The following is a 9,573-nucleotide window of genomic DNA, read 5'->3' on the forward strand; positions in this document are numbered from 1 at the left end:
ACTATGGGAGGCTGGGGAATGAAACTTATGCATCAAACATATTAGGGAATTAATACAAATTAATCTCTTAAAATACGAAACACAATAGAAAAATGAAAGAAAGAAAATAGAATCAAAAGGATTAAAAATCAATTAATCAAATAATAGAAAAAAGAATTGGATAGTGGAAAATAAATGGAAAATTAAACATCAAGAGATTGAAAGAAAATTAAAGTGTAAAACAATTTTGAAAAGAAATTAAAAAAAGAAACAAATAAGAAGTAAATAACAAAAAATCCAGAAATTAAAATCAAAAGCCAGGGGTTGCAAAGCAGAAAATAGTGGTATGTCGGAGTTTGGGCACAGAGGCCCAATCCAAGGCCCACTGGCCTTAAGCCCTGAACAGAGGGGTACAGGAAGCAGTTTGAGGTGTTTGAACATGATTGCGGATGGGACAACGCATGCAGAGGCCCATTCACTCCTTACTCACGCAGGAAGGGTGCACCAAGTGGACTCAGGGGTGCTACTAGCAAATCCATGGGCATGAGTCCCAGCCGAATTTAAACCAAAGCAAAATGAGGGAAGGGTCAGCTTGCTTGGATTCAACTCACATGCATTCATACATCACTTCAATGCTCTCTCCTCTAACATATTTCATCCCCGGAGTCTCTAATCAACTCCGGCGATGACGAAGGGCCAAACATGAAATTGATTGCATCATTCTATTCGATTTCACCCCCTCCATTCAAATCTTATAATCACTGAACCTAATTCCAAATATAAAGGCCAAATCGAAACAAAAAGTGTATGGACCCTAATCTACAAAACCAGAAATTAAATGAAGACCACGATGGATCAAAGCCTCTGATGAGAGGGCTTTGATTCCTGACACAAGGAGCTACATCTTGGTAAGCAAATTTAAGCAAAATGGAGCAGAATAATTGGAGCCCTACTTGCCGGAGACGAAGGTGATGACGACGGAGATGAAGGTTAAATCAGGTACTCTTCAATTCATTCCTTCCTTTCCCCTTTTCAAAATCTTCTTCTTCTCTTCTGCTCTGAGTTATTAATATTGTTCTGAGAGTGAGTGATTAAGAGGTTTAGGGTGAGTGGTTGATTGAGATCGCTTGAGGGAGATTGAGAGACTACAAGTTTTGAGAGAGCTTATGTGAGTGAATTTGCGAATCGATGAGAGTGGAAGTTTTAGAGGCTTAGCTCAAGCACACTTGAAGCTTCAAGGTGAAGCTTTAATGGCTGCAACATTGAGCTTTAGGTGAGGGTTTGGTGAGAGAGATTCCGAGAGTGACCGAAGAAGATGATTGGTGAAAAAAGTGGAAAATGATTGGTGAAAAAAGTGGAAAATGATTGGTGAAGTTTTTTTTTTTGGAAAATGAATCGTGAACCATCCAATTGTGAGGTGTAATTCTGGCAGAGTTTTAGTGGTTGCAAAGCTTAATCTCAAAGTGTGACGAGAGTGCTCAATTTATAGGGCAATTGAGGGTGAATGATACATGTGATATATACTACCACTTGTATTTGTATTGTCTTGTTATATACTACAACTTGTACCTAGTTTTATTTTACACTCGTATTCTTTGTTTACTTGGGCCTGCATGATGGTCATTGTTATGAGTTTGTGGACTGTCTATTATGTTGTTATTGCTGATATGTGCTACTTGTTTTTATTCTTTTAGGATTAGCCAATCACAATAGTGTGATGGATTGCCAAATTGTTAAATGCTAGAATTGATTTCTAAGTTGTTAGTTAGGAAAACTAGGTTATTAGCATAATGTTGGTTCTGATGTGGATACTTGAATAATGGTTAGTATTAGGTTTTCTTTAGATCATGTAACTGACTTGGAAAAAATGCTAATAAAGCTTGTAAGTTGGACTGATGTTGTTGTGATATTGCTATGGACTAATTGGTTTGCTATGTTGTTATGATGTTGTAGGAAAAGGTGAGATTATGGTGGCAAGACAAGTCAGAGTATTGTGGAGGCCTATGGAAACATCATGGCATGGTGGATTGACGGGCTGTCAAGTTCAAAGCTTCTTCCTTTTTTTACTTTTGATTCAAGCTATGTAACATGTGAACATGTAGCATGCTATGATGATGTAGTAGTTATTAGGAAATGGATTAGTTTATGTAAAATGATTTTATTCTTGTAATGAAGAATGTTTATGGATAAGCTCATGTGATCATGCTTGTGTAAAGAAAAAGCTTAATTGTGATTCAAACTCAAATTTGTGATTCCAATTCAAATCAAACCCCACTTGTTTTGCTAGACCCAAAATGTGTGTAATCCTCTTATGAGTGCTATATAAAATGGATGTCATAGTCAACATGTTCAAGCTTCAATTCCACGTAGACTTAGTCAATACAAAAAATGGAAAAAGTATCAATTAAATGGATGGTAAACCATGGCCTAAAACAAACATAATAATCAACTAACCATTCTTGAAATGATATGGAAATGATATGATATGATACACATTTGGCTTAGGGCAATCACAAATTAGCTTATTGACTTTGGTCAACTGGTTGACCAAAAAGTCAATAGTTAACCAAAAGTCAACTTAGGTTAAAAATGATGCATTTTAACGTACACTCATTATGATGATTATTAAAATACAATACAATGGATGAATGGATCCAAATGACAAACAAAACTATGAATGGATGACCAACCATCAATCAAGTCAATATAATAGCTAGTCAAGAGATTTAATCAAGCACACACCAATATGATGAACCATATGATCACCAAATGAATGGGGAATGGATATCACATTGAACAAAAGGTCTAGATGGATTCAAAACCCTAGATGTGAATGATCAAGATTATCAATGCAAAAGGCATATGAGATTAGGGTTTTGTGCTTGGTTGAGCACACCTTAAGATGATGTTAGGAGTTTTCCTCAAGTACCAACAAACACACCTTGGATCCATGAAGCTTGCCTTTTTATTTTGAACCATACTAATGCAAGATGAAGTAATGAATGCATGCATATGAATTAGGACTATGAATCAGATAAAAATTGTACAAGGGGTATGGTAAATTTAGGGGTATGACATATGTTTTACAAGCACTCGGTGGATGTTAAGATAGATCTATTTATTGTCTATGTTGATGACATTGCTATTACAGGGGATAATGATGATAAAATAACACAATTAAAGAGTTTGCTAGCCAAGGAATTTGAAGTCAAAGATTTAGGCCAGGTCAAGTACTTTCTAGGGATGGAAATTGCTCGGACAAAGGAAGGAATTTATGTCTCTCAAAGGAAGTACAATTTATACTTACTTCAAGAAACCGGGATGCTTGGATGTAAAGTTGCCAACACTCCCATATAACCAGTAAAAAGAAGTGAAGAGGAAATTTCACCAACAGATAAAGAGAGATATCAAAGTCTAGTTGGGAAACTAATCTATCTTACATATATCAGGCCAGACATTGGTTTTGCTGTAACTATGGTTAGTCGGTACATGTCAAACCCAACTAAGACTCACATGATAACCTTTAATAGAATTATCCAATACCTTAAAGGTACACCAGGCCGAGGACTTTATTTTAAGAAGAACTCAAATATAGGCATTGAGGTCTATATGGATTCTGATTGGGCAGGGTGTTTATCAGATAGAAAATCCACTACAGGTTATTGTACGTTTGTACGGGGTAACATGATAGCTTGGAGAAGCGAGAAGAAACATGTGGTGGATATGAGTAGTGCATAATCTAAATGCAGAGCTATGGCACAAGGTATTTGTGAAGGAATTTAGAAAAAGCATTTGCTTGAAGAAATTAGAATTCCCATCGACTACACAATGAGGCTATGTGACAACAAGACTGCTATAAGCATTACAAAAAATCCAGTCCAACATGATAGAATAAAGCACGTGTAAATTGATAGACATTTCATTAAGGAGAAAATTGACTAGGAAATTATAAGTATTGATCATGTTCCATCACACCAGCAGACATCAGAAACTCTTCCCAAAGCCATTTCGAGGAAATATATGAGAATATCAAATCCAATCTGGGTATGATAGATATCTACCACCCAGATTGAAGGGGACTATTGAAGATCATCAAAGAATCTATTGTACAAATTATGTTTTGTATATATCATAACAACTCATATAACTTTATGTAAATTAATTAGTTGTCTGTTTTGTCTTTATCACATTTAATTTTTAGTATTTATAGGAATAATTGTTCCCCTAATTTCTAGGCTAAATTAGCTCTTCCCTCTCATCCCTATGTACTATATATACATCTTATGCATTATGAAGCAAAACATGAAATATAAAAACATATTTCTATACTTATGCACACCAGTTCCTCTCTTAATGTGATGCCAAAAAAACACATTAAGTCAGTTACTTGTGGAAGCGGAAGAGATGAGGGCCAATGCTTTAGTTGTGAGAGCTTTTAATGGCTCTAAGAGACAGGTAATTGGTGAAATTGATATGCCTATTCGAGTTAGACCTCATTTGTTCACAATCACATTCCAAGTGATGGATATTAACTCAGCTTTCAGTTGTCTACTAGGAAGACCATAGATCAACGCTGTTGGGGTAGTGGCTTCCACGTTGCACCAAAAGTTGAAGTTCATGATGGAGGATAAACTTGTCATCATTTGTGGTGAAGAAGACCTTCTCATCAGTGAGTTATCATTATTCCTGTATATTGAAACTAATGAGGGTGCAATAGAAATCCGTCTTCATGGCTTGGAGTTTGAAGATGTCAACATTGTTACATCTAATTTGGATAAAACACCATAGGTAGTCCTATCTTCCTTGAAGAGTGCCAAAGAAACACTTGAAAAGGGTAACCCTCCTAGTTGGGGGAAAATTATGGATGTTGCTGAGAAGAACATTTGTTTCGGTATTGACTATCATCTATCATCACGCCTGCTCAATCTAAAAGTTCAAAAGAAGTTCTACCCTATCAAGGAAATATTCAACAGTGCTGGTTTTTAACACGATAACCTTGTTGCGGTCATAGAAGATGCGAGCAGGGAGGCTCATATTTTTGTACGCGTGTGCCCACCTGGCTTCACAATGAACAAATGAACAACCTTCGTGATCCCTACAACCTTTTCAGTGACGAAGTAATGCATTTTGTATTTTTCTCAATCCCTCGCCCTCACCTGAGACAAGGGAATAACTTTGTAAGTGCCTCCACATATTTTCAAAACGTTATACAGTCAATCAATAAAAGATATTTTTGCATTCAAAATCTTGTTCCTTTCCTTTCTTTTATTTTAATTTTTCACAAAATAAATGGCAAAAGTTTCTTTTTTCTTTTACTTTTCCACAAACATAATTCTAAAATAAATCTCATTAAACATGCAGGAAAAAACAAATCCATTGATAACAACACAACTAATATCCCCTGTAATTTTGGGCTTCCAATTAACCATGTCGAAGACGACGATGTGGAAGATTGTGACAGCTGAACTAGCCAGGCTCCTCGAGCAAGAGAAAAAATAGATTCAGCCACATAAAGAGCCAGTAAAAGTTATTAATATGGGTACCAAGGAAGCTAGAAAAGAGGTGAAAGCTGGGGCATCTCTGGAAAAGCATGTGCATACTGAGTTGGTTAAGTTACTGCAAGAGTATGTAGACGTATTTGTCTGGTTGTATCAAGATATGCTCGTTTAGACACTAACATCATTGAGCATCACTTACGACTCACGCCTGAATATCCTCCTGTCAAGCAGAAGCTTAGAAGGACAAGACCAGATATGGCACTTAAAACCAGAGAAGAGGTTAAGAAACATTTTAATGTTGGCTTCTTAGCCATATCTAAATATCCTCAATGGGTTGCAAATATTGTGCCAGTGCCGAAGAAGGATGGCAAAGTTAGAATGTGTATAGACTACCGAGACCTCAATAAAGAGAGCCCAAAGGATGACTTCCCTTTGCCTCGTATTGATGTCTTGGTTGACAACGCTGCTCAATTCTCAATATTCTCATTCATGGATGGGTTCTCTGGATACAATCTGATAAATATGTCTCCTGATGATATGGAAAAGACTACTTTTAACACTATGTGGAGAACTTTCTGCTGCAAAGTCATGTTATTTGGTATGAAAAACAAAGGGGTAACCTATCAAAGAGATTTATGTGGACAATATGATTTCCAAATATAAAAGGGATAGAATTTTATGTGGACAATATGATTTCCAAATATAAACAGAATTATGTTAACCCTCTTAAACACACAGGAAGTTGAAATATGATTGCTAAAATAATTTTATGTGGACAATATGATTGCCAAAAAACATGGTAACCCTCTTTCTCTTTATGGATCAATATGATTGCTAAAATAAATCTCATTAAACATTCTATCTCTTAAAATAAATCTCACTTTTAGTTTTAAACTTCCTGAAAAAACATGGTGACCCTCTTTCAAGATATGATTCATAAAGAGATAGAATTTTATGTGGACAATATGATTGCCAAATATAAAACTGAATACGAGTATCTTGACCATCTGACGAAGCTATTTTCCAGACTCTAAAAGTACAAGCTACAGTTGAATCCTGAAAAGTGCACCTTTTGGGTTATATCTGGTAAACTTTCGGGTTTCATTGTCAATCAACGAGGCATTGAAGTTGATATCGACAAGGTTCGACCTATTCAAGACATCCCACCTTCTAAGATAGAAAAGGAATTCTGAGGCTTCCTGGGTAGACTAAACTACATCTCAAGATTCATTTCCCATATGATGGCTACCTGCGAACTAATATTCAAATTATTGAGAAAAAATAAAACGATCGAGTGTAATGAGGATTGCCAAGGGGTATTTGACAAAATAAAGAAATATTTGCAAGAACCACCAATCCTAATACCACCAGTTCTGAGTAGGCCACTAATAATGTATCTTACAGTATTGGATGAATCAATGGGTTGGGTACTTGGTCAACATGACGACACAAGCAGAAAATAACATGCCATCTATTATCTAAGCAAGAATTTCACTGATTACGAGACAAGATACTCACTCTTAGATAAGACTTGATATGATCTAGCTTAGGTTGCTCGGCGCCTAAGGCAATACATTTTTTGTCACACTAATTTATTGATATCCAAAATGGATTCGATCAGGTATATATTTGAAAAGCTTATTGTCGCTGGAAGAATAGCTCGTTGGTGTAAGACCCCAATTTTGTCCCTAAGATCCCTCATGGCATCATAGCATTGTATTACATAGCCTGAAGGATCATTGAGCATCTTGGCTCCCTTTCCTTTTGGGTAGGGATCTCTTGTGAGTGGTTTGAGATCACCAGGCATGCTTGAATTGTATATCATTGCTTTTCTCATTTTGTTTACTAACCAAAAGCACAAAATTATGTCATTAACTTTTTTTGTTGTAGCTAAAGCAAGCACCAGGTCAAGAGCTTCAAGAAGATCCTTTGTGCAAGAGATGAGGTATTTTTCTTGGGATCACATGATCATTACAAGGAGCTTACATGAGCTAGGGTTTCATTTTGAAGCCATTTCATCAAGTGGTAAAGGCTCAAGTTCATCAAGGCATTTCAAGGTCATCTGATGACCAAAAAGTCAACTGTGTAGTCAACTGAGGACTATGAGGTGGGGAAATGAGTTGAGACACCTAAATCATGTTCAAATGAGGCTTATTCATCATTCTAAGCTTCCATCTTGAAGATTCAAAGGTCATGGCAAAAGTTACTAAAAATGGAAATTGACCTGTAATTCAAAGTTTCCAAATTTGGCAAGTTTTTAGTCAACATTCAACTTGACTTGTCAATGTCAAAGCAGTTTCAAATGGATTTTTGGTGAACATGAAATTTTTAGATCTTTGTCTCCCCTTTCCAAAAAGTCCTAATTCATGTCCATATGATGAATGGTTGAGAAGTTATGGTCATTTGATCACAAGGTGTGCATGGAAATTCAAAATGGCCTAACTTTTGATGCAAAGCTCCTATTTGGTCCATTCTTTTTGCAAAATGTTTCTCTTGATCAAGACATCTCAAAATAGCCTTTGCCATGCATGGGAAAAGTGTGTATGCTCATCATTTCTCATGTGATCATTTTGGAGGGAATTTCCATGATTCAAATTTGGCTTATGATACAAGCAAAACAACAATTCCATGATGATCCTTGGTTGATTTTAAGTGGATTCAGACCCTTGCATGGGACTGTACACGTGTAATATGGCTTCATGAGCTTCATGTGCAATTTTGCAAATCACTTCATATCTCCTTAATCATGATTAGTGAATGGCTTAAGTGATTAACAACATCATTAGCAAGGGATATAAAAGCCAAACCCTAATCCTAACCACCATAACAGAAGCATTTCAGATCTGAAATTTGAAACTCCCTCCATTTTTCTCTCTCTTCGATTCTTCAATTTCTCCACACAAACACCAAATATTTTTGTAGATTCTTGATCCTCATGCAATTCTGAGCAAGAATCAACCATTGTTTTGATCAATTGAGCCAGAATTCGAGCAGTTCATGTACATGAACATGTTGATGGAAGTTGGAAATTGAGGTAGATCCAAGTGGTTTCATCCGTTTCTTTGTGCATAAAGCTTCAAGGCAAGTTCAGTGGAGTAGATCTGGAGCTTTTGAGAGCTTGAGCACGCGTGAACAGAGAACTGCACTTCAAGGTGATTCAAAATTCATCATCTCTTTTTGTTGTTTTAAGGTTATAGATGTGTAGATCTTGACTAGTGGAGCATGTACATATGTTTAGATTTGAGTTTGGCTTAGAATTGAGCATGTAGTGATGAATATAAGTTTTGATTTCATAAATGTTTCTCTTCGATCCGTGCAATACATGAGGAATTAGGTGAAATTGAATTGATATTTGGATTGTACGTTGCAAGAGGATTCAATTGATGTATGGTTTGTTGATTTCTGGAAAAATGCACGGCGGAGCCACCGTCTAGCTCGCCTGAGAAGACGACCGAAGCTTAGCTCCGGCGTCTCTGTGTTTCTTAGGGTTTATCCTACGTGTCTGCCATGTATTTGCCTCGCGTGTCCATTTGATTGGTTGTGTTTTCTTTGACTATGCCATGCGTACAGTTGACTGCTGAGTGTGCTGATGATGTGTTTTAATGAAACACATCGTTTCATTTAGTTGAGTTGTCTGCCATGTATGCTGATTGCGTGTGCGTTTGATTGGTTGTTGTTGCATTGACCCTGCCACGTGTGCCTTGACCTAGCTGACTGAGCATGCCAACGCGTTAAATGAAACGGTGTGCTTTGAGCGTTTAAACCTGGACCGTTGATGTGGATTGCGCGCCAGATCGTGTGGCTCACGTATTTTCTGGCTTTATTCAAAATTATTTGCTTCCCTCCATTTTCCATGTTTAATTCATTTATTTTGTTCATCTTAGAAAATTCATAAAAATAGAAAAATGATCCAAATTAATCCCAATTTTTTTTCCTGGTTTTGTATGAATGTCTATTATTTTTTGATGTTAATTTTAGGAATTGTTGATGTCTGGTTTGTGATGTGTGAATTTTTGAATCTATGCTATGCCGAATTGATCATGTGCATTCTATGCTTTGTGAAATCTTTACCTTTGAGCCAATTGATCCCATTTTT

General features: G+C 36.5%; 1 long non-coding RNA gene across 1 annotated transcript; it reads left to right on the forward strand.

Annotated features, from left to right (window-relative positions):
• Positions 1-202: 202 nt before the first annotated feature.
• Positions 203-2,169, forward strand: LOC127106588 (uncharacterized). The gene is made up of 2 exons (XR_007795425.1): positions 203-978; positions 1,933-2,169. It is a non-coding gene; the product is annotated as an uncharacterized LOC127106588 (long non-coding RNA).
• Positions 2,170-9,573: the final 7,404 nt, after the last annotated feature.

The sequence above is a fragment of the Lathyrus oleraceus genome, chromosome 7 (assembly GCF_024323335.1).
Source record: "Lathyrus oleraceus cultivar Zhongwan6 chromosome 7, CAAS_Psat_ZW6_1.0, whole genome shotgun sequence".
NCBI lineage: Eukaryota > Viridiplantae > Streptophyta > Magnoliopsida > Fabales > Fabaceae > Lathyrus > Lathyrus oleraceus.